The sequence below is a fragment of the Marmota monax genome, unplaced genomic scaffold (genome assembly GCF_021218885.2).
Source record: "Marmota monax isolate L192 unplaced genomic scaffold, Marmota_monax_Labrador192_F-V1.1 WCK01_AAM20220418_F8-fsc00011, whole genome shotgun sequence".
NCBI classification, from domain to species: domain Eukaryota; kingdom Metazoa; phylum Chordata; class Mammalia; order Rodentia; family Sciuridae; genus Marmota; species Marmota monax.
This window is the reverse complement of record NW_026693082.1, coordinates 5,282,204-5,307,754: the sequence shown is the minus strand read 5'-3', so window position 1 is coordinate 5,307,754 and position 25,551 is coordinate 5,282,204. Positions and strand designations below refer to the sequence as shown.

General features: G+C 41.3%; 1 protein-coding gene and 1 long non-coding RNA gene across 4 annotated transcripts in view; one reads left to right on the top strand and one right to left on the bottom strand.

Annotated features, from left to right (window-relative positions):
- LOC124099098 (uncharacterized) overlaps positions 1-22,364 on the bottom strand; it is a 37,741-nt gene extending 15,377 nt beyond the window's left edge. Inside the window, exons 1-2 of the long non-coding RNA XR_006853827.2 lie at positions 22,231-22,364; positions 12,890-12,986 (exon numbers count right to left, since the gene is read on the bottom strand). This is a non-coding gene — a long non-coding RNA (uncharacterized LOC124099098). The remainder of the gene's footprint in view (positions 1-12,889; positions 12,987-22,230) is intronic.
- Positions 22,109-25,551, top strand: part of Katnal1 (katanin catalytic subunit A1 like 1) — an 82,584-nt gene continuing 79,141 nt past the window's right edge. The window contains exon 1 of one of the 3 annotated variants that reach the window (XM_046454083.2): positions 22,109-22,234. The gene's annotated coding sequence lies outside the window, so the exon portion shown is untranslated. Of the gene's footprint in view, positions 22,235-22,448; positions 22,618-22,714; positions 22,802-25,551 lie in introns of those variants that run through there. The other 2 variants (XM_046454082.2, XM_046454084.2) reach the window with 2 other exon arrangements.

Below are 25,551 nucleotides of genomic sequence, written 5' to 3'. Positions count from 1 at the left end.
TAGTCTAGAACAGAGGGCAGTCAGTGTGTCTTCTCAAGATGTGTAGATATGCAAGAGATCCACACAGAATTGTAACTACCAGTGATAGGAACTCAAACTCTCTCTCTTTCTCTCTTTCTCTCTCTCTGGTCCTGTTTTGATCCTCCCTGGTATTGGAGATTCAACTCGGGGGTGTTCTTCCACGGAGCTGCATTTCCAGACTTCTTCATTTTTTTATTAGAGGAAGGTCTTGCTAAATTGCCCAGGCTGGCCTTGAACTTACAATCCTTCTGCCCTGGCCTTCTGAGTTGCTGGGATTATAGGTATGCTCCAGCATGCTTAGCTTGATATTAACTTCTTTTTTTTTTTTTTTTAAATACTTATTTTGTAGATGTAGATGGACGCAACACAATGCCTTTATTTTTATGTGGTGCTAAGGATCAAACCCGGGTCCCGCCTGTGCTAGGCGAGCTCTCTACTGCTGAGCCACAATCCCAGCTGGAGATTAACTTCTTCATAAGTGAAACTAGAATGTAAAGTAAAATTTTACCATACCTTATTTTTACCTTTACTCCAAACCCTTTATCTAATTCCCCCCTTTAAAAAAATAGTACTTTTTAAGTTAATTTTAAGTGTTTTCTGATGATCTTATCATTATTGATGTCCCTAAACCAAGGAAGCTTCCTCAACTCTACAGGAGCCTTCTCTCTGCTTTAGTCATTTCCCTCTTTGGTAACAGGTTTCCTCTGTTGAGATGCATGTCTCTGCCACATGCATCTCCTCCAGACTATGGCCTATCAGGGTCTTTGTCTTCCTACTCTTTACCTTTTAAAGCTTTTCTGTTCATTTGGGATTCACTTAATTTGCCTTTACCTATAAGATTTGTAAAAGAACTTGAATAATTCTACTTCTGAATACCTTGACATATTTCATTGGGTAAAACACAGAAGGGACTTGAGGATACTCAGGGCAACTTATTTTTCAGATGTGTGTGAATGATCAGATGAATATGGCAACATGAAGTTTGTTTATTTACTTATTTAGTTTTGACAGTGCTGGGGATTGAACTAGGGTCTTGAGAATCCTAGGCAAGTACTCTGCCATCCTAGGTAAGTACTCTGCCATCCTAGGTAAGTACTCTGCTATCCTAGGTAAGTACTCCTAGGAAAGTACTTGAGCTACATCCCCAGCCTAGGAAATATGAAGTTTAAAGAGTTAAACAAAGTCTTCTTAATTTTTTACCCAGTAAAAATGAAAACATGCACAAAAAGACTCACATGAGAATGTTTACATAAGACTTATCCATAATAGTCAAAACCTAGAAACAAGTCAAATGTCTATCAGCCCGAGAATGGATAATCAAAAGCATGGTTTTATGGTCATTCACCACATAATAATGTTTCAGCCAAGGATGGACCACATATATGAAGGTGGCCCCATAAGGTTAGGTTGACTAGTGATACTGTAGCTGGCTCAGTTTGTGTGACAACCCTCTGTGATGTTCACAGGATGACAAAATCATCTAATGGCATGTTTATCAGAGTATATCCTTGTCATTAAGCAATGCAAGGCTGTGTGTGTGTCATACGAATTTGTTTATACAGACACAGTGGAATTCAGTTCAGCAATTAAAAAAAAAAAGCTGAACTCTGGATATAAACAGCAGCATTGGTGAAACTGAAAAACCTGTGAGCAAAAGAAGTCAGACACACAACAACAAGTGGAACTTACTAGTCTAAGAACTAGCAAAACCAGGCTCAAGTGAACTCAGTACTTTTCTGTGAGTGTGGATAGGGATTGACTGGAACAGGGCTTAGAACCTTCTGTGTTGATGGAAATGTCCACTACCTTGTTTTGGCTGGTGGTAAATTGAACATGAAACTCTCAAAATTCATTGAACTGAATACTTGAGATCTGTGCATATGTTAATTGTCCCTTGGTTATACCCATTTTAAAAGCATATTTCTTCACTGTGAAACTTTGTAGAGAAGATTTAATAAATAGAAATGTATTGTGCATCTTTAAGAAAGAGACAGAACATAAAGTGTTTCTTGAATATTTTCCAGGACATAGCACCACTTGAAGGAACATCTCATGGAATAGAAACCCTTTCAGGGAGTGATGCATGGCTCACGTGTTAACCTCAGTGCATTCTCTGTGATTATCATTTTTCTGTTGCTGATTCCTTCCTTCTGCTCATCACAGAGATGGGCTGCTCATGCCAATCCATGGGACAGAGGGATGAGTCAGTCACCCACTATGGTAAATTCTCCTGCCTTCCCATTACCAGATGGGTCTCCTTGATTGAAATCCTCCTCTCTCAGAGGTCACAGGTCCACCTTCATTGTCAAGAGACACAATTTGGTGAGGGGAGCCTACTGCATTTGCTGAACTTTGCCTTTATCAGTCACACAGTTCATTTATTCAGCCATGAATGCTTTCCTTCACTCCTTTACAACTGACACTTATGTGAAACCCTTTACCTGTCTGTCATTGTCACTGTGCAATTATCTGGAGACCACAAACTGAGTTAAGACACAATTCTTGCCTTAAGGGAGAGAAAGTCATGGTGACACAGCTTTTAAACAAAGCAGAACTGCAGTATTGGAGCAGTGCTAAAGGTCTTGCTATTTTTTCTCTTGCGAACACATGATTCCCTTTTGCTTCTATGGGTTTGCCAAAGGCAAAAATAATAATAGCAACCATTCGACACAAAAGATTTGTTACTATGTTAGTCAGCTTCCTGTCACTGTGACAAAAAAAACTGAGGTAAAAAAACTTAAAAAGAGGAAAGGTCTACTTTGGCTCATGGTTTCAGTCCATGATTGGTTGGCTCCATTTCTTTTGGACCTGTAGTGAGGCAGAACTCATGGTGGGAGCATGTGATGGAGGAAGCTGCTCACCTCATGGCATCCTTGAAGCAGAGACAGAGATGAAGGAGCTGGAATTTCAAAATTCTCTCCAAATGCATGCCCCCATACCTTACTTCCTCCAAATAGGCCCCACCTCCTAGAGGTTCCACTGCCTCCTGATGGTGCCACAGGCTGGGGACCAAGCCTTTAACACAGTTTTCAGTCTTTATTTTTCAAGGTATTTGGAGGATATTTCAGCTCCAAACTATAGGAATTACTTTAACCAAAAGGGTGTCTGTTGCAACATAAATATTCTATATGCAGCAAAGTGGTAGGGTGGTGCAGTGGGTAAGGGCTCCAGGGTCGGCTGGGGTTTGCTGCACATTTGTGGGTATGGCAGATACTGTGGTTCGGATAAGAGGTGTCCTCCCAAAAGCTCTTGTATTTGAAAATGCAGAAATGGTCAGAGGTGAAATGATTAGTTTATGAGAGCTATAACTTTATCAGTGGATAATCCATTTGATGTATTAATAATTTGAACATATTATTGGGTGGCAGCTGAGGGCAGGAGGTTGTGACTGGAGGAATTAGGTCATTGTGGGCATACCTGTAGGGATTATATTTTTTCCCGGCTCTTCACTCACTCTCTCGGTTTCCTGGCTGCCATGAGCTGAGCATCCTTCCTCTACCATGTCCTTCCACCAAGATGTCTGGCCTCGCTTTAGGCCCATAACAACAGCCGACTAACCATGGACTGAACCTCTGAAACCGTGTGCCCAACACAAACTTTCCCTCCTTTAGATTGTTCTTGTCAGGTATTTTGGTCACAGCAATGAAAAACAGGTAAACATAGCAGGCGAGGGAAGAAACTCAGAAGTTGGTGCTCCAGTGAGGAGGTGACATATAGTGCTCTAAATCTTGATCCTCGTGAGTCTAGAGGTTTTTTCTTGTTTGGGGTGAGGAGTGAAGGGAGGTGACCTTGGAGTTATTTTGTAGAGAAAGCACTAATTCAGAAAATGCATCTGACTTCTTATTCGTACTTTAAGTCAAAACATGACATTTTTGCTTGAACTGGCAATCGGGTAGGTGGGGAGGGCAAATTTGGCTATGAGTTGTACCAGAAACAGCCTGGTATTGACCTTACTGATTACCTTCACAAGCAGGTATCAAAGGGAGATGGTGAAGTTCCAGATATTGTTCAAAGACTAGAAATTTCTTAAGGAAAAAAAATATCATTGTTTATTGGCTTAATAGATTAGCATGCAGTAAGACTGACTTTGTGTGTGTGTAATGTAGAGTCCTATGCATTTTTAAAAAAGGTTTGTTGGTTTGTTTATTTATTTAGGTGGTACTGGGGATTGAACCCAGGACCTTGTGCATGCAAGGCAAGCACTCTACCAACTGAGGTGTATTCCCAGCCCCAAGTCCTATGCATTTTAATATGTGTGGAGAATCAGGATACGTAGCAACTCCATCATTCCCAAATCCCCCATGCTATCCCACTTAATTCATACACATCCCACCCCTGACCCCTGGCAACCACTGATCTGTTCTCTGCTGCCATAGTGTTAGCTTTTTGAGAGTGCCATAGAAATGGAATCATTATTGTACGTAGCCTTTAACAGCTGGTTTCTTTCACATCTATAGATGTTTCTTTTGCAGTTCTTCTAGTGCCTGTCTGCTGTCAACCAATTCTTATTTTTCATTCATCTGAATTTATTTCACCTTTATTCCTGAAGGATATTTTCTTGGAATACAGAATTCTGGGGTGACATTTTGTTTTCTTGCAGCACTTTAACCTCATTGTTCATCTGCCTTTGGGGGCAAGAATGCCTCCAAATGTTTTAGGTGAGAATTCTGTTGTCACCATTGTTATTCTATAAATGGTGTGTTTCTTTCACCAATTGCTTTCATGATTTTTGTGTTTGTCTTAATTTTTTAGTAATTTGATTAGGATGTGTTTGGGCATGTATTTCTTTGGGTTTGTCCTGTTTGGGGTTCACTGAACTTCTTCAATGTACAGGTTTGTAGTTTTGGCTAAAATTGGGGAGTTGTCAGTCTTTATTTTTCAAGTATTTTTCTCCCCCACACTCCTTTTTCCTGTCCTTCTAGGACTCTGATGATACAAATATTAGACTTTTGGGGAATTGTTTTGTAGGATCTTGAAGTGCTGTTAATTGTTTTTTAATTTTTATTAAAAGATTGGATAATTTCTGTTGCTGTTTTCTAGTTGCTTGACTCTTACCTCTGTCATCTCTCTTTTATTGAACCCATTTAGTGAATTCAAAAATATGAATTTGATTGTTTCATATTTTATTTATTCATTTATTTAGCTGATGCTTTTTAGAGTGTTTACTCTTACTTCTTAAAGCATTTTTCTACTAGTTGCTTTAAATTCCTTGACAAATAACTTTCACATCTATGTCATCTTGGCATTGACATCTGTGACTGTATTCTTCTTTGTGGGTTAAGATTTTCCTGGTGCACATGCCAAGTAACTTTGAATCACATTAGGGACATTTTGAATATTGTATTATAGAGATAATGGATCTTATTTAAAACCTGTAGATAATCTTTGTTTGTTTGCCTATTGCTTAGCAGGCAATTGACTTAGTTGATCTGGATTACAAATTCTCATCAGCTTTCTGAGATTGTGGTTGAAATGTCAGTTCTGTTTTCGAAGTCTTGGCAGTGCTGTTTAGATTTCTCTTGGACCACGATTCTCTCCTGGTCAGGCTGAGACCTAGATGCTGATTGTGTTAATCAGCTTGTTGTTGAGATAATTAACTTAAAAGGAAGAAAGATATGGCTCAGTCCTGGGTCTCTTGGTCCCATTGCTCTGGGCTTGTGGGGAAGAGGAACATAATCGTGGGAGGGGCTGGACTCCTGATATCCCTTGTAAGGACACCCTCTCAGTATCTCAGTGATCTAACTTCTGCCACAGGGCCTCCCCTCTTGAAGATTCCACCACCTCCCAATATTGCCTCAGACTGGGGACCAAGACCTCAGTACACAGGCCTTTGGGGGATGTTTATAGTCCAAACCATAACAGTGATATAGCTGTTAATTCAGTTCTTACATTCTTTGTTATGCGGTTTTTGATCAAATCTAAGGATTCATAGCTTGGGGATAAGCCCCAAAGCCTACAAATAACTTTTTTGAGTTTTGTGTTTCCCATGCTGCTTCCCCTCCATAATCTCTCCAGAACTTTCCACTTTCCTAAGATTCACCTTCTTGGTTAATCATGCAAAAAGCTGCAGCTTTAATGGACCCTGCTCTTCTGTGCACTTATTGTGTCTGTGCTCCTGTTTAGGAGCAAGTGGTGGGGGCACATGAAGTAAAAGATGCTTGTGAGACCACTGTCCTCTGGTTGGAGAGGAAGTTTTCCCTTCCTCAGCATTTTCCATGTTGGGGGCCTTCCACGCTGTGGCTGTAACTGTTGGAAGACTCCTTTCTCTCATCTTGAACCGGAACTATGAGACTTACACTGAATAGCTCTCTGTTTACACTGATGCCCACTTCATGCTACCTGGAGTCCTACCAGAGGTAAATGCAGTTAGTTTGGTGGTCCTTTGAATTCTTGTTTTCTTCCCCAATCTACCTGCTCTTTTAAGAGTCCTCACATAGCTGTCCCTTGCATTCTGTCCACATATTATAGTATATCCAATAGGAGAAGCGAAACAGAACCTTGACTTTTGCTAAGCCATTTCTCCAAAATCCCTCTGGTTTGAGAACTGGGGAGTTTCCCGACTACAAGGGTAGAATGGACACATCATGCTAAGGGTATATGGTGGCAGTTGTCAATTATATGAGTTTGCATAGTTGTATATGAGTCCTTATGAGGCATGAAGAACAGACGCTGTGAGCTGTTACAGGCAATGTGATAGCTACAAGAGAGACCAAGCCCTTGTCACAGACTGAAATGGTAGTCATCTTCTCCTCTTCCTAGCACTACTCACAGGAAGAAAAGCAATTATGGTACTGTGGGCAACAGTCGGCCTGCAGCTCCATCGTTAATGGTCTACTAGGCACGTATGATATTTAAGATATGGAGCAGATAGCCCTGCATCTCTTTCCAGGCCCCGTCTGAAACTTCTTCTTTAATCTGTTTTTTTTCGCCAGCCACTTGTTATGGAGTAATGTAACTTTAGGATAGAATGACAGATCCAACTCAGAGAAGGGGTGGGTGGAGGGCGTATGTGAAGGAATGAAGCTCTTACATGTTGTGAATATCGTTATCTAGCCTGGAGCCGTCTGTGGGGGGAAAGCTGCAGTGCAGAAAGCCTTTATTGATAAAGATAGAGTTGTTCTTGCCAGTGTCACCCAGGGGATAAACAGCTTGCCTGCCATAAGATCTCATTAGTCCTGCCAGGTGAATGAAGAAATGTAAAGATTTGTGGCCCCATGCTAACTAAAGGCATTATCTCCAGACCTTCTCAGCAATGTGTTATGGGCCTATTTGAAGATTTCAATTTACCTGTAGCAGGTTTGCTTCTTTCATTCCAATGGCGGAAAATATTCTGCTTGTCTTATTGTTTCAGATTCATTTTCAGAGAACTGAAACTACCATAGGCTTCTCTCCAAAAAAGAAAAACATAAAAAAAGTTAAAACACCAACCACTTGGCCTTTGTCTCCCAGCACACACAAGCTTAAAGGGGATTTCAGTTTATGCAGTGACGGGCCAGTTGGGTGGGTATACAAGCTGAATAACGTGGTTGACATACTCCTGAGTCTATTTGGGGTTGAAAAACATGGTGAGAGTCTAAAAAATGCCTCCTGAGAGCCTCTGAAAAAGACATTATAAAGTACAATAATGTTTTCCTCTTTTATATATTTGGTTACGTAAAAAACATTAATTCTTTCAACAAATGTTTACTGAGTATGTCTGAAGGCATGGCTGGTGTTAGGAGTCACAGAAGCTGCAGAGAATACCTGCTTTGCTTTCTCAGGGCTTGCAGTCTGCTTGTGAAGACAATCTACACTCATAGGTGTGGCCTGAGCATTTGCAGTCACTGGGTCAGAAAGCCCTGCCAAGCTTCAACTTCCTCGGGTCCTCACTTCCCATGTTCAACTGGTTGCCAAATTCTCTGGATCCTATTTCCAAAATTCTGAAACTGACTTAGTTTTCCTCATCTCACGGCTGCTAGGCTCTACAAAGCTATTACTGATTATAATTGTCTGGACTCTAGCAATCTCCTCCTGATCAATCTCCAGTCAAGTCACGGATCTGATCACATCTCTCCCCTGCTAGAAATTCCTTCGTGGCTCTTCATTTATGTCCAGGTAGGCCCAGATCCTTAGCACTGTATCCTGGCCCTAACTTCCTCCTTCATGGCTGTCTTACCCTGAACCTGTGATGTAGTGGCTCTCTGAGAAGGCCATATATTTGCCCACTCCCGTGCCTTTGTTCTTGATATTTTGTTGTTGTTGTTGGTTTATAATCCCTACCCCTTTTTGTTTCCCTGACAAGTAAATAAAATTTGACCTTCAATACCTAGGTCAAATGCTACCTCTTCACTGTGGCTGATTAGTGGTTATAGCTCCCATTTCTAGGATGCAGAATTTTGTTTAGGTATCACCCATTCCAATATATTCATTAAACAATACTTTATTATTGGGCAAGAGCAGAAGATCAGCTGCTGAGAGAACTAAGGTAATCAAGGCACTAGTGCAGTGCAGAGATGAACTTTAGGATAAGCCCATGTAATGGCAGATGTAATGGCTGAGACTCCAGAAGGCAAAACTGAGGACTCCCAGGGCAAAGTCACACTATTTCAGTCAGGCATTGGAAGCTCTCAGCCGTGTGGCCTATGCCTGGAATTCCTTCACCAAAGGATTTCACCCAATTTTAAACAGAAAACTACACACTCCAGATGAATGATTCCATTCTTCGCCATCCCCTTCACATCTCCCTCCCTGCTGCAAAATCTCCTTCTTTTCCCTGCCTATATTTCATTGTCCAAATGCACTTCTTCATCACCTTTAGGTACACAATGAAGCCAGATTCCCTCAGAGTTCCTTCTCCTCTGCATTTTCGTAGCTCTTATGGTCTGAACTACTCACTTTATATGTAATCATGAAGTGTTTTGGATTTTTGTTTAACATTTTATGGGCATATGCTCTGTTTCTCAAGTGGAATACAAACTGCTTGAGGTCAGGGACCACGCTGTGGAATAATTTTTAGATTTTAGGGTGGTATATAATTAAAAAATGATACCTTACACGTGTAACTAAATATCTTGTTGAGACTTTGCACATAAATAAATCCATGAATCTGAAAATAATTTTTTATTAGACCATGTGTCTTGTTTTATAACTTTAAAATATGCTAGCTATTTTTATAGGTGCTAAAGAATCATGAAATGTGGTGGCAATAATAGCAAACATTTATAGACTTCTTACTGTGCTTTGCGTAATTTCCCTACTTCTTTTTTGGATAATAACTGCCTAATTCTCCTGACAACCCAAAGGCGCTGGTACTTTGGTTTCTCCCATCCTACAGCCAAGGAAACCAAGGCACAAAGAGGTGAAGTCATTGCCAAGGTCAGGCAGCTGGGTGGGCCTGGTGTCCAAGGGCTTAACCACAGAACACACTGCATCTCATTCATATAAGGACATGAAATGTAGGCCCTGTTAAGGAATAAATTACAGAATTGTAATTAGAGGCCAGAGGAGAAACTATGAAGACCTTGTCAGGATTTATGTCTCAGAGGTGGTGAGACGGAATGCGTCCTCTGGGTCATGAAGGTGTTGCGTTCTAACAAACTCAGGAGAAAGAAGAGTTCATTATCTGTAGGGTCTATTTTTAGATTCTTCTTCTTCAGACATTATAAAGAAAAAGATGAAGTCTTCAATTAGATTACTCGGGTAAATGATACGTCTGATCTTGTTATTGTTATTTTTTTAAATGTTCTACCCAAACTCTGGTGAACTTTGTTGAGTTTTTCATTAAGAAAAAAATCTCTGGGCCAGGGTTGTGGCTCAGTGATAGAGCACTTGCCTAGTATGCACGAGGCACTGGGCTCAATCCCTAGTACCACATAAAAATAAAGAGATAAAGGTAGTGTGTACATCTACAACTAAAAAAAAAATCTCTTTTCAAACCTAGAAAATGTTTCATCTATTTCATTTCAATAGCTGGAAATTCTCTCTTCGGGGCCTTAGTTTCTTTAAATATTTTTAGGTTTCCAAATTCTTCTGTCAGCTCTGGAGGAAGCCAATTTTGTCCCTACACCTCTGAGAGTAGTCCAGTCCCATCTTTTGCCCAATCACTGCATCACAGTGAAATGTTGCCTAATTACCACTTTTGTGGGATCCCAGAGGTGTAGGGATTTGTCTCCAAGCTATTGCTCTGCACTATAAAATCTCAGATGAGAGACAACCCTCCTCATTATTTAAACCTCTAGGACCTCTAGGTCTTGTAATAGGAGTTTACCCCAATCCAAATTATTTGCAGTCTTGTGAAAGAAGTGATCAAATGAGACAATGAAACCCATCCCAAGAGCACTTCTAAACTATCAGTAGAAGGGACTATCTCATTTGGGTGGTTCCCAGTTCCAAAGGGAACTTCCCCCAAAGTCAAATCCTTTTATTATTTTGTTTCTTCATTTGGGGGATGAGAAGCAAATTCAAAGGTTAATAGATGGGGAAATGCTACTTTATCTCCGGTGGAGACACAAAATCAAACTCTAATGATAGCAATACTTTGAATTTTACTGGTTTTTTTTCTCTGATAATGGCTTCTTTAGGGAATTTAAGATAAATAGTTGAACCAATCTTTTTACTAGAAACTACTTTTGTGTGGATTAAAAAAATCACACTTTTATTTATAAGGTAAATTTATGCTTATTTGTGTTAACCTGAAAATGAAACATTATACATGTACAATGTACAAATACATTGGAATTCAAAGGAAGGAATTAATATTAAATGTTGTGTGATTATTTCCTTATTATCAGTAGGGAAAATTGTAGAATTGGCCACTAGTTGGTTATGTATTATCCTTCAAGATCTTTTTTTTTTTTTTTTAAGTATACAATTTTCTATTCACTCTGGCATAGGGAAGGTATGGTGGAATGCTTTCGAGAAGTGGATTTTGGTGGAGGAACAGCAATGGGGAAGAGACTCTCTGACCAGGATGCTCTGCTGTGTTTACTGCCTTATCCACCCTTGCTTCCCTCCAACAGTGGCAGTTTAGAAATGGATCTTGAAATGTCCCCTAAAGGCCTGTGTATTAACAACTTGGTGACCAGCCTGTGGCACTATTAGGAAGTGGTAGAACTTTGGGAGGCAGGCTCTAGTGGAAGTATGTCAGGTCACAGGGGTGCGCCATTAAAGGGGATATTGGGAACCCAGCCCTTTCCTCTTTCTCTCTTTGCTTCCCTGGTGAGGTGAACAGGCCTACTCTGACATGTGCTCCCATCATAATGTATTGTGCTGCCACAGGCCCAAGGCAATAGGGCCCAGCAAGCATGAACTGGAATCCTGAAACCATAGCCCAAAACAACCTTTCCTCCTTTTAATTTGATTATATCAGATATTTTGTCACAGCCATGGAAAGCTGACTAACACAATAGGCTTGCTGTATATGTGTTGGTGGTTCTTTAGGATGATTATGGTTTGAGCTCAGTGTTCAGCTCCTGGATTTCTTTCCCAAGAAACCTCAGATCTTCTTGACTTACATACTTCCATCTTTGTAACAAAGGGATGGATATTTACAGAACCAGAAGCTGTGTCCCTTTAAAACTGAGATCCCTTTCAGTAGCCATGAAGATGATAAATAGTCTCAGTAGCAGTAGTTTCCAATCTTATCTGCATATTAGAATAGACTTGGAGACTTAGAAAAAAAATTGATGCTCAGTTCCTTCCCTGCCCCAAGATTAAAGTGGTAATTGGTCAGTGTGGGGCTTGGCAACCTGTCTGTCTAAAGCTCCTCAATGAATTCCAGTGGACACAACACTGAGAATCCCTGCTCTGAAGTTATGCCAGGAAGAAGAGCCCCCTCCTTCACTGATCTGTAGCTGATTCACCTTGAGATATGGTACCCACAGGGGTGCTTTATAGATGACAATAAGCTGAGAAATTACTGAGCGGTTGTGATGAAAGTTACTGCCAAAGTAAAAAGATTATAATAATTATTACTCTGGTTATTGTTAGAAAGATTGCTAGTATCTGACATCTGTGGATTACCACGTGGGTTACAGAGCAGTTCCACAATACCCACTGTATTGTGCTCTTAAGCACCCTGGGAGGCAGATAGGGGTGGCATCATTGCGTACAGTTTTTATAAATGAGGAAAGAAAGCCTGGAAGGTTGAATGGTTAGTCCAAGATCACACAGCTGCGTAGCTAGCCACCTGGGGATTAGAACCCAGGTTTCTGATTGTTATCCCATTGTAACAAATTGGTACTATGATAAATTAGAAACCCAAACAGTTTTATTCACTTACAAGCTGTGTGACCCATGGGCCATGGTTTAACCTCTCTAAATCTGTTTCCTTGCCTACAAAAGGAAGCTAATACTTGTACCTATCTCACAGGACTGCTGTGAGGATAAAATGAGATGAAACACCTCACAGAGTATAAAATTCAGAACAAATATAAACAGTTGCTAGTGTTATTAACTAGAGGGAGAACGCAGTAGTTTGAGGGGGTCAGGATATTTATGATGCCACTATTGTGCTCTTGGGATTTTCAGTGAAGCCCAAAGCTTGAGTTGTTACCTTACAATATCTCATTCTTTTTAATATGATCTGCTTCTGTTTTTAATTTGGTCTATTTGTTAATGTATCAGATCGGGTTGCAGAATTGCCCTCAGCACACTGGGCTTCCTGGGGTCAAAGTAGTATCTGAAGGTGAGACACTGAGTCTGTTTGGGGATTCACTCTGCTCTCCTCTGCTGCATTCCTGAACGTTCTGGTTCACCCTGGCAGCTGGAAGAGCTGCAGGACATGTCCTTAACTACCCTCCCATCACCTGCTGCATTACCTCACTTTGGCTCCCTGGTGCTATTTTGGTGGGCCTGGATTAGTCATGTGGGGTACTTGATCAAAACTCACTTGAACAGCTCTTCTTTTGCTGCACACCAGGCTTCGCTGTTGGAGAGCAGACCAGGGTTGGGAGAGCAGTGTCTGAGGGATGTCTGAGGTTTCTCACCTAAGAGATGAAAGTTGTGAAACTGTTAAGAAGAGGGATGAAAGTGCTGAGACCTTAAATCTACTGTCAGTGAGACGTTTGATAGTACTTAGTTGTCTATATAGACAGTTCTTATTTATAAATATAGGTCATTTTATACCTATTTTTTGTTTAGCCCCAGCAAATCCCACTATATTTTTTTTTTCATAATTCTTTCCAACACAATGCTCTACATACAACAGATTTTCAATAACTGCTGTCAGGAACATCTTTGTAACATTCACTCATTTCCTTATTCATGTTACAAACATTTATGTCAGGCATCATGAGAGGACTGGAGATACAAAACCAAAGCCCTAGACCCCATTCTTAGGAATATATTGCTTAGTGGGAAAACAGAGAAGTGAACAGATGGTTAAAATCAGCATAACCGCTGTGATGGTGGGGGGCGTGGGTTCTATGGGGCACACAGAAAGAGGACTGGGGTGAGGGAATGGCCATACCTGGGCTGATTCTTGCAGGGCACAGGGGAGCTGGGAAGGTGAAAGGCAGAGTGGGGGAAGCTGCGGTGGTCAGGAGAGGAGGTGTGTGGGCACCAACGTCAGGGACTGTGAGGAGGGCAGACTGCAGACAGCAAGGAAGAGTGGGCAGGGCCAAGTCACTTGTAGGTTGTGCCTTCTCACATCCAACTAGTTCATGAATTAGATGTGAATGAAATGGAATAGACACTATCAGAGCACAAGATCTGCAACAAGGATAAATGCTAGTTTGTAGGGCTTATGTTTCCTTTATAGACGTATGGTTGAGTGTGGGTGTGTATAAATAAAAAATTAATAAATGTACATATGTCTGTATGTACATTTGAGCATAGGGGTTAATGGTACAAATGGTTTGGGATACTCTTTTGTAGACTAGAACTGCCACTGATAGGTTTTGACCAGAGAAGAGAGATAATCATATTTGTGCTTTAGTACAATTATTCTGCCCACAGTATGTGGGTTGGACCTGAGGCGTTGGAATGCAGCAAGCACTATGGCAGCTGTCTTGCACAATGAGAAGCCACGTGTTGGGAAGGGCAGGTCGATGAGATAGAAGGAGCATGGGCCCCTGATGATTAAGCAGCTGTCATACCAACTTACACTGCCTATTCAGATTTTTAAATGAAAGAGAAGTAAATCTCTAGACTTGCTAAAGCCTTCAGATCTGTAACCGTGGTTCTACTATCCTTCATTGTTATTCCTGCGGGGGGGGGTGGTTATAATGTAAGATGGTATGTAATAAACCCCACCTCCTGTTATTCATATTTCTGCATAATCCCCGCTTTTTGTGTATGACTTGGACCTGTGTCTACTCTCTAACCAATAGAATTTGCAAACACTGACAATTGCATGAACAGATTATTTAAGATCCTGGCTTCTGTCTTGTTAGTATTATTCCTTGTGGCTTTGGTAAAGCAAGTTGGCATCTTATAAAATGCCCTCTGCAGAGGCTCCTTTAGCAAAGAACTGAATTCAACCTCTGACTAATAGCTAGCATGGAGCAAGTCAAATATCCATCAATAGGAAATGGGGTGAGTTTTTGAAGCTACAGGCAAGAATGCTAATAAGTAACATGAAAACATCTGAAACTCGCTGGTGAAAGTAAGTACACACTCAAATTGAATTACTCTAATACTGTAGTGGTGGTGTGTAAATCACTTTTAACTTCAGTACGAAGGCTGAAAGTCAAAGTTATTAAATATAATAACCTCATGGTAAGCACAAGGCAAAAACTTATGACATATAGACACACACACACACACAAAATGCACAGGAAGAAAGTAATAAAGGATCTGCAAGACAATTAGAAAACAATTTTAAAAAATGGCAGCAGTCCTTACCTATCCATAATAACCTTGAACATAAATGGATCCTATTATATGGTTACAGAAATTAAAATTAATGTGCTAAATCTACATTTACAATATGGATAAGTCTCAGAAACACAATGTTCAACAACAACAAAAAGGCCATCTTGAGAAGGCATAGTATAGCCGGCTCGGTGGCGCATGCCTAGAGGTGAAGGCGGGGGATTGTGAGTTTAGAGTCAGCCTCAGCAAAAGAGAGGTGCTAAGCAACTCGGTGAAACACTGTCTCTAAATAAAATAAGAAATAGGGCTGGGGATGTGGCTCAGTGGTTGAGTTCAATCCCCGGTATCACCCCCACCCTCACCCAAAAAAGCACAGTATAATAACATTTATATAAAGCTTAAAAACACACAATATTATTTGATGCTTATAATATAGCAGATATTTTGTGGTTTTGTGGTTGGGTTTGCTAATAATAATAATTTGCTAATATTAATAATAATAACAAAATGCATTCCCCAAATAACATCAAAATCAGAGTGTGGTGGATTTGGTTATGCAACTCTCTGAAATTGTGTGTTTTCTTTTCTTTAGGAGGTAAACCCAGGGCGTCACTTCACTCATGCTAAGCAAGACCTCTACCATGGAGCTACATCTGCAGTCTATGTTTTGTATATTTTAGTTGTTAAAAGTCTCAAATGTTTGGGGCTGGGGTTGTGGCTCAGTGGTAGAATGCTTGCTTAGCACATGTGAGGCCTGGGTTGGAGCCTCACCACCACATAGAAATAAATAAATAAATAAATAAAGGTATATAAAAAAAAATCTCAAATGCTTATCTGTCACGAAAGTGTAAGTGCTGGCACAGATCAAGAAGGAAGAAACAAGTGTTTCTTCTGAAACTTAATTGTTGTCCTTACTTTATTTCATAGACTTTGTGTGTGTGTGTGTGTAGGGTAGGTACTAGGGATTGAACTCAGGGGTTCTTTACCATTGAACTATACTCCTAGTCCTTTTTATATTTTATTTTGAGACATGGTTTCACTAAGTTACTGAGGCTAGCTTTGAACTTGGGATCTTTCTGCTTCATCCTGGGATTATAGGAATGCAATTTCAGAGTAAGAACAGGGAACAACTGTCTGCAGGGGACCGAGACAAAAGTATTCCTAGAATTCTTTAGCCACTGAGAATTTTTTTGAAATGTAAAATTTGGGGTAAGGTTTGAGGCAGGAGTAAGACAGCCTGGTGAACATAAGGAGAAAATATCAAGGAAAATGAGAATGGGAGAAACAGTTTAATTCAATAGTTAACCACTTGGGAGAGACACATGTAAGCTGATAATTATGATTTTATAATGTTTACACATATAAATCTCAAAGAAGACCTAAAATGCACCAGAGAAATGAGAAGAAGGAATGGAAAAGGAATTTTCCCCCAAACCCACTCTAAATTCTCTCTCTAGCTGAAGTGAAGCAGGACCAAGAAAAATAAGACAGAATAACAGGGATAGGAGGCCCCCTCTGGCATGGCTGGCATCTTCTAGAAGGGGAAGGGGAATCCCAGCTGTACCATTCTTTTCTTCCATTGAGATCTGAAATGTTTTGTGGTTGGGTTTGCTTGGCACAGTGCTTGCTGCCTTCTATGAATAGAAAACCTGATCGCAAGCTGCTTTTCCTCTGTGACATGCCACCTACGCTGTAACACGCATCAGTGGATAAATCAGAAGGTGACATGCTTTTCAGTTCACTGCAAGATACTCTGCATGTCACAAACAAAGTAACTCTTGCCAACATTTGCCTGAGTAATTCACATTTAGTTATGGGTTCCTCTACTAAATGAAGGACCTAAATGGTTAGGTGAAAGAAGTGTTGCTAGTCTGTTGGTTTCTAGCAGAGTATACCAATGACTTTCAGCAGTGCTCAATGGAAATACCTTTACTCCAGCTCTCACAGCTGACTGTATTTTTATGCATTGAGTTATGTGCCCACAATACTCCAGAGAGTGTTACCATCCACTTAGCAGCCTCAAGTCCTGGTTTTTCTGTTCATAGTTTTAAACTAGCATAAAGAAATGCAAAATCACAGGCAAGGAGAATCCTTAGACTATTGCCAGGAGAGTTTTTTTTTTTTTTTTTTTTTTTGCTTATTTTGGCATATATGAGAAATATTTTGAATTCTTAATGTGGAGCCATTCTTTTCATTAGGAATATGTGATTAAAGTGAGGCTGGCTTCTAATGGGAGATGGAAGCCTAAATATAGTAAGTTTGGGAGCAAAATAGAGCAAAAGTCTCATTTGGACTGGGTAAGGCAGAAATGTAGGAATGAGGTGTAAGTTTCTGCATAGCTTTTTCTTGTCTATTATTTCCTCATATTACCTGCAAGAAATGGCAGTGGTCCCTACAGGCCACACTGGGCCTAGAGTTCCATAGTGGCATCTGCTGTAATGGAACTGGGTCTTTGCTCTTCATGAGACTGGAATTCAGAGTGACTCTATAGGTTAGATCTGGCCCTTGGATACTAGGGCGTCTATTAAAGAGGTCTCTATTCCTCTATGGCAGGGTTTCTTAAGCCTTTTGGACTGAATTCACAGTAGGAAACATATTTTACTTCACAATGTGTATTAGGAAAGAAGAATCTGAAGTATTTCAACATAGAGAATTTAATGTAAGGCATTGATTAAACAGATGTTTGGGAATATTTTTAAGGCACAGAATAATAACTGCAAGAAGAGCTACATCCTCTAGGGTTGGGAATCAGAGAGGAGGTTAGAGTTACCAGAAGCCAGAAGCATGGAGGAGAGGCTCCATAGAGCTGGAACTCGGACCCTTGAAAAGGGACACTTCCAGGCTGAGCTATTAACTCTGGGACAAAGGGAGAAGGGATACAATGCAGGGGGCACTAAAGGCCATTGCTGGGACAATGCACAGTAAATGCAACAGGAAGAGCAAGCTGTCCTGGCTCCTCCTTGCCTTGCTTTCTCCAGTGCCTCCCCTGGCCACTTAACAAAGTAGAGGTGTGGTTAGCCCAGTTTCAGCCCCACCAACATCAAGCAGAGGAGAGGGTAGTTCTGAAGCTAAAAGACAACAGCTCAGTGCTTGCCAGACTATACTTCACTGTAACTGTACACATATACTCTAGATTTTTTTCATAGCATTTTCTGTTTTACTTTATCCTGCGTTACCTTATCACGTTTGAAATATTAAAAAGCTGGGAGAGCTCTATCAAAGTGATTTCATGACCTACTAGTGGGCTATGAGCCAGCGAAGAAAGCTCTGCTTTAGGAGGCCTTCAAGGACAATGGAGCTGAGCACTGGCACTGACTTCTCCCAGAGCAACAGTGACTTATGGGAATCTCCTTGCAAGGGACCCTGCTACAAAACTGCAGGGACCCACACCTCCATATGATTCAGGAATATTTTTATTGAGGGTTTGCAAATATTCTGTATACAGTAGTGCCCCCTCATCCCTGGTTTTGCTTTCCAGTCCCAGTTACCCTGATCAACCATGGTTCCAAAATATTAAATGGAAAATCCCACAAACTTTCTAATTTTAAACAACTCTTAATACACTGCATTATTATAATTATTATATTATTAGTTATTGTTATTTTAACACTATGCCTAATTTACAAATGAAACTTTATCGTAGGTACACACACACACACACACATATACACACAGACACACAGTACCCTATGTATAATGGTTTTTCCTATCTGTGGTTTCAGGCATTCATTGGGATCTTTGAACATATCTCCTGCAGATAAGGGGAGACTGCAGTAGTACCAGAAGGACGTACTAGAGGATAAAAGTTAAGGAACCACCTATCAAAATATTTATTGTGTTCTTATTTTATATATGCATATATTATTTATATATGGTATTATAAAGATGCAAAAATGCACATTGCAGAGTTTGAGATATAGTGAGGAGAAAAGGACAAAAACTAACTAGATGAGCTACCCTAGGCAGTATGGCCAGTTGTTAAGTGAGTGATACAGGCAGGAAATATTATGAGTACAGAGCAGGGGGATATGATTATGAGCAGAAATAATCTGGAAAGATTTCATGTAAAAGCCTGAGTTAGTTTTTGTAGACCAGGTAGAATTTAGATAGGGTAAGGGAATGGCTTCTCAAGGGAAGAGAACAACTGAAGCAATAGAACCAGGTAAAGGAGCACAAGGCCTGCTTGCTGGATTACTGAGATTTGGGGCTCAGAACAAGCAATAGCAATCTGAGCTTCAACTAGAGCTGAGGTGAACTTGGAAATGCAGAGGGTGTAGAGACTGAACCTTGGGAGCTGGTAGAGGAGCTGGTGAATAATACACCGAGGGATGGTTGGAAAGCTTTGATGAGAACCAAGGTCACAGACCACCAGTAAGGGTGATCAAAACATCAATTGCTACTGAGGCCAACGCTGAGAACCCAGGAAAAACATCTGACCTTGGACCAGAAGCACTGTCTCTTTAATGAGAGTGGGGCTTTTGACCACATGGCCTGTGTGTATTAATCTCTTGCTACTTTCGGCTTCATTTTTTTTAGGTTTGTTCAGTGCATTAAACTATCACTTGAATGGGTCCAAAGTGTCCAGTGAAAAATAATAGTTTCTTGTTGATCCTTATTCTTTCACAGGTGTTCCTGGCCTGTGAGGAGTTTTATAGCTGTGCTTCAGTGGCTCATGGTCTTCCCTTGCGTGACTGCCACCTCCAACTCACTACAGAGCAGCTGTTTGCTTTCTTTGCTGTCATCTATTCTCAAGTGGCTTGTCCTGCCAAACTGATTCTCTGGAATTCTGACATCAAAAACTAAGGAGGGTTATGCATTGGGACCTTACATTTGGAGACTTCTTCATGGCTGCAGACAGCCCTACAACTCTGGCCTGCTGCCTTGCAGAGACAAGTGACTGGTCACAAGGGAAACCAGATGAGGGAGAGATGGATCAGGTGAACCTATCATCCCTACTACAAGAACATGTGTTCAGCTGGTAGCAGATCAGTATCATCTTATCCAGGAGTAAAGGAGAATCTATTTATATGCTCATTACGTATGCAGAGTTGTGATCAAAGTGCTATAGGTGAGAAGTCCAGGTGTCGAGTCTTTCAGGATATCATCATGGCTTAATGCTCAGATTTTGTTCTGGACTTCATGACTTAAATTTTGTCATTTATTCTGCAAAATATAAGCTATAATTACCTAGAATTTGGTTTCTTTCTCCTAGATAATGGATTCCAATTATTATCACCTGCTTTCTTACTTACACTAAATAGAGTAAACCACCTTTATGGGCATAATAAAATGTTTTTTCATAACTGAACTTATGAAGATATCCTGGACAGGTCACACATGGATGCCAGGCTTTGCTTTATACTGTTTAATATTTATTAACTACCTTGTGGACTGAATCAAATAGAATATGGAGATATATACTGTGATGAATAAATATTTTAATAGCTGGCACCAGAGTTTTTCATGGAGAAGATGCTTTCTTTGCATAGGAAAAAACTGGCAAATATTTTAGTAATTATAGGTAATTTTGAAGGCATCGATTAGGAGATGGAGAAACTAAAAGTACTGTGAAAAGATGAGGCGAGATGGGAGCAGAGAGATTATGAACAGTGGGAAGTTGCAGCTTATACGGAAGACATAGAGTTGGTGGATAAAAATGCCTGGGGGAAGTGAAGGACTCTTAAGAAAAGGGAATTATAATTTTAGTTTTTCTGTGTCCTTCATTTAAAACCCCTCAGCTGCTCCAAACCTTCAGAAGAGTGTACTATAGAAACGACTAAAAGAGAAGGGGTTGATTTCCACATTATGTGACAGCAGAAATAGAAAAGAGTTGCAGGTGACATGTGAAAGAGTCTAAGTGTTCAGAGACAGCAAGAACTCAAAAGTCAGAAATGACCCTGAGATTGTATGGCCCCAGGGAGTGTGCAATCATAACGTTCAATCATAAAGAGGACATTGGTCTCTCCACAGAGATGAGTCAATTTCAACAGAATCTCTGGGACAGAGTGACCCTAACTAACAACACAGTAGCTTGCTATTTTTGACCATAATTTAAAAGACATTTATTATCAGAAAATGACAAGGCCACAATTCACTCTCCACTCCTCTCCATTTTTCCTATGAAATCTCTAGGCTTCACTTTCCTTCTCTATAAAATCTGCATATTGGGCCTAGAATCTCTCTCTCTTTTTTTTTAGAGCTCTAACAATAAATGTTTATGTTCCTTTTGAGGTAAATTTGCATACAGCAAAACTATACAAATCTTAAGGTGCCATTCCAAATTCTGACAACTGCAGATAATTCTACAACCAAACCCTTACTAAGATATAGAGCTGCTTTTCCATTTCTTTCCTTTTTATTTTGGTGCTATCAAGGATTTAGACCAGGGATTTGGGCATACCGGGCAAGCACTCTACCAACTGAGCTACAACCTCATCCTGATACAGAGTTTTATCATTACTAAGGCAAATTCCCTCCTTAGCTAAACCCCTCCTGTTGCAGCCAGCCAACCAACCAATCTGACTTTTACCACGATGAATTAAATAACTAATATTTGATAGCAACTGTTGGACGCCAGGCTTTGCTTTATACTGCTTCATTCGCAATAACGCGTTTCTTTCTCACATGAACTGTAAGGCAGGTATTTCCATTTTGCACCCAAGAAGTTTAGGTCAGGTGAGTGAAGCGGCAGTAAGGGAACCAAGAATCAATTTTAGATGCCTACGCTCTTAACCTCATTTTACTACACTGACGATCCCGCAGAGTCCACATACGATTGCCTAATGTATATCATAGCTCCCAAATCAGTAGAGAGCAATGCCATCTGCAAGTGCTAAAACCTGAACCATTCTAAAGGCCAAGTATGCGTTCCATCATACCGAATGATTGCTTTCTACCCTACTCCCCGGAGAATGGCAGAAAGGGGATGTGGGAAAGACTGCAAATTCGATTTGACTGATGAAAAGCGCCAACAGAACAGGCTGAGGTTCCACACATCCCAAGGGCGCAGGGTCTGCGAGGGATGGAACTCGACCAGCGGCCTTTTAACTAGAGTTGAGCCGCGCGGCGCCCGCGGGGACGCTAGGTCCTCTGACGCCACAGGCTCCTCCCAGAAGGCAGCTAGCTGGAGCGCGCCGAGGCCCGGGCACGGGCTCCTCAGTCACCGCCCGCCCAGCTCAGCCAGCCATCTCCCAGGGTGCGCGCTCGCGCCGCCTTTCCCCCGCCTCTGGGCGGGCTGTCCAGGCTCCTCCCAGAGCTAACTCAGAGCCCCCCCCACCCCGCGCGACTGTCATGGCAACCGTACGCCGCCGCCGCCTTTTCACGCACGTCGCGAACTAACGGATTCTGCGGCGGCGGCCTGCGCCCCACCCCCACCCCACCTGGACCACATCACCCACGGCCTACGGCTTGCAGCACCTAGGTAATGAATCCGCGAGAGAGCAGGAGAGCAGGTGGTGGGACGCCCGAGTTGACAGCCCAGCCCTATCTCCCGCCGCCCAGGACGCCGGGGTAGTAAGCGGCAGGGTGCCTGGGGCGCGGGCCGCCGCGTGGGGAGGGGAGCGGAGCGCGAGCGCGGGGGCTCGCGGGGCATCGTGGGGATTGTAGTTCGGTGGCTCGCCGGGCTCAAGGCGGTGGAGGGGCGACTTGGCCCGGCGAACTACAAAGCCCGGCGGCCCCGACCGCTAGGGAGGACAGATTAAGCTTGTGCGGACCTGGACAGGGCGAATCTGTGTCTCTTTGTCTTGAGGGGGCTCTTGGGTGGTCGCGGAACTGGGCTCTATGCGCTGGGAGAGGGAAGTGGAGGTGAGACGTGGGCTTCCCGCCCTGTGGTTTGGCCTGCCGGGGCTGCAGCGCCCAGCCCCACCCCATCGGGCCACCGCCCTGCTTAGGCTCCGGGAGGAGCAGCCGCCCCAGATGCAGGGCCTCGGGCCTTCCGCGCCTCCCGAACCTCTGACCCTCCCAGGTTGCTGTCTCTCGGTTCTGAACCGTATGTATGGCACGAATTTGGCGTGAGACCAGAGAGACCGAAATTTAACAGACTTTTCTCCTTTCCCAGATACGTTTATTTGTAGCTATTTAACCATACTTATTTTAAACCCCTCTATTTCTCAAAGGGCAATTATGTTTAAATGATGAGTGTGAACGTGGATAAAAGACAACATTGCTGTCATATGGAGTATCTGGTGTTTTACCGTTTTGCAATTCTGCATTTTATCTGTAGAGGTTCAAGGTTGTGAAATGAGTCCTCCCCGGCTCCCTTCCCCACTAGTTTGAACCCTGCCTACACATATTTTGAAGACTAGTTTAGTTTTAAATTACTAGTAACGTTTAAAGCACTGCCTTTTTTTTTTCTTTCAAAGTAGGGGGGAGAAGTAATTGTTTTCTTTGACTGTTGCAGTGTTTTTCAGAATTCCTAAGGAGCATGTTTTTAAAATGAAAAATGCCATTTTTTTTTTAAATGCTACAGAATACATCTTAGTTACAAGACTCAAGGACTGGTGGTAAGGAAGCTGACAGATTTAAAAAACCTACCTTGACTGTTTTAAAAAATTTCAAAAGGTAGATAACCTAGATATTGGTATTTTATGGAGTGAGTTGGGAAATTGTTGTTAGTATTGTGAGTTTATTTTTGTGTGTATATTTTTTTTTAAGTTTCAAGAAACATAAGATTAGGAACACTACAAATTTTTTTCTCTCAATTAAAATGCTGACCTCTATAAATTTCACTTAAAGGAGCAATTTTATGTACTTGGAGACAGAAGTAGGTTTCATAAGACCACTAAGGGAAAAAAGGACCTTACATGGTATAGGGATTTGAAGTATTTTGTTTTGTTCACTCAGTTTGTCAATAACCTATTTGCCATATATTATGTCAAGTGGTGAGAATGAAGAGATAAATAGTAGATTGCCAGTGTCAGGCATGGACACTTATGTAATCTCAGTAGTGTGGTAGATGCAAGTTGCTATTAATTTAACACTAATAAATTCAGTGGGAATAATCATACAACATTAACTTTTGTTAAACTGAGTCTGTGTGAGAAGCTCTGTGCAGGGTTATTTGCAGGTAGTCCTTATTTATTCCTCATAACAAATGAGCGAAGTAGTTAACTACTGTTATTTAGAGATGAGGAAATGGGCTTAGAGATTTTGCCTAAAGTCTTATTTGGTAAAGTGAGCCCAGGTGGGTCTAACTCATGATGTAAGTCATAATCTCAACCACTGATGGCATTTTCTCCCCTAATTAGTAGAAAGATCATGACTCTGTCTAATGAGGTCAGGGGAGGTCTTTGGCATTAAGTGATTTGTCTTGTGTTAAGAAAGTTGGATAAGTTTCATTGGAGAGAGAGGATGAGGAATGTCATTGTAAGCAAATGGCATAATATGAACAAAGGATAGATTTAGGAGTGAGCATTTTGTATTTGGGGAGCCTTCAGTAGTTCTATATGACTGGATCCTAGAATCCTTGCAGTGTATTGTGGGAAGTCAGATCTTAAAGTACTTGGTACCATGATCAGAGTTTAGAACTTTTCTTAACATGGGGCAACCATTGAAGAATTTCCAGCAAAGTAGCAGTTTATTGGGTTTGTATTAGAAAAATAACTTCAGCTGCAGTGTGGAGAATGGACTTAGAGGAAAGGTTAGAGTGGTGGTAGGGAAACCAATTGTAGAAAATTAAAAAGGTCCAGTAGAGAAACGAAAAGAGCCTGAACTAAGCAGTTGGAGTTACAGAAAGATGACTTTGAGAAATAAAATATAAGAAGTAAATTTGATATGACTTAAGGCTTTGAATGTTGGGAGCTAGAATGATTTGGAACCCTAAGACATACGATGCCTGGGTTTCTGGCTAGGGTGACTGAGAATACTGAAACTTTTGATTGAAATGAGGAGGAACAGGTTTTTGTTGAGATGAAAGATAAAAATAAGTTTGGTTTTGAATGTTTGCTCAGGTTCCTGTGAGACATTTGGGTGGAGATGCTTTTGGGTCAGGAGTTGAGAGAGATCAGTGCTGGATATGGAGGTTTACATACAGATAAAGTGGTTCAAGTATTGCAGAAGAGAATGATCAGCTCACTGAGAAGGAATGAGAAGAAATGAAAAAAAGCAAGAAGTTTGAATATGGAACTCTCTGAAAGCACATCATTTAAAGTGTGTGTGTGTGTGTGTTTGGAGGAGGGGGTCATGTTGGAGAAGAAGTGGAGAAGAGTGCGCAGATGGGACTGAAGAAGTTAGGAGGCGGAGAGGAGGAACTGGTAGAAAGCTCAGCAAACAACCTAGGGGAGGAAGGAAGGGAGGAAGCAGAGTGGTGCAGAGAGCCGGTAAGCACTGGGCAGTGTCCAAGAGAATTAGTGGATAGAAATCATTTAAAAAGTTGTGAAGATCAGTAAGCATTTCTTCTTTAAAAATGTTAAACCTGGCTTGGCCTGTTTTATTTCATCTGTAAGCCTTCCCCCCAACTGGGTTATTTTGAAGTTAAACTCAAGTTTATCTTTTTTTTTTTTAAATTTTTTTAAAGGTGTCAATGGACTTTGTTTATTTACATGCGGTGCTAAGAATCAAACCCGCACCTACCACTGAGCCACAATCCCAGCCCTCAGCTTTTCTTTTTATCCATAATATTTAAATATGTCTCTTCAAAAGTTCAAGATTCTGGCTGGAGTTGTGGCTTAGTGGTAGAGTGCTTGCCTAGGCACATGCGAGGCCCTGGGTTTGATCCTCAGCACCACATAAAAATAAATA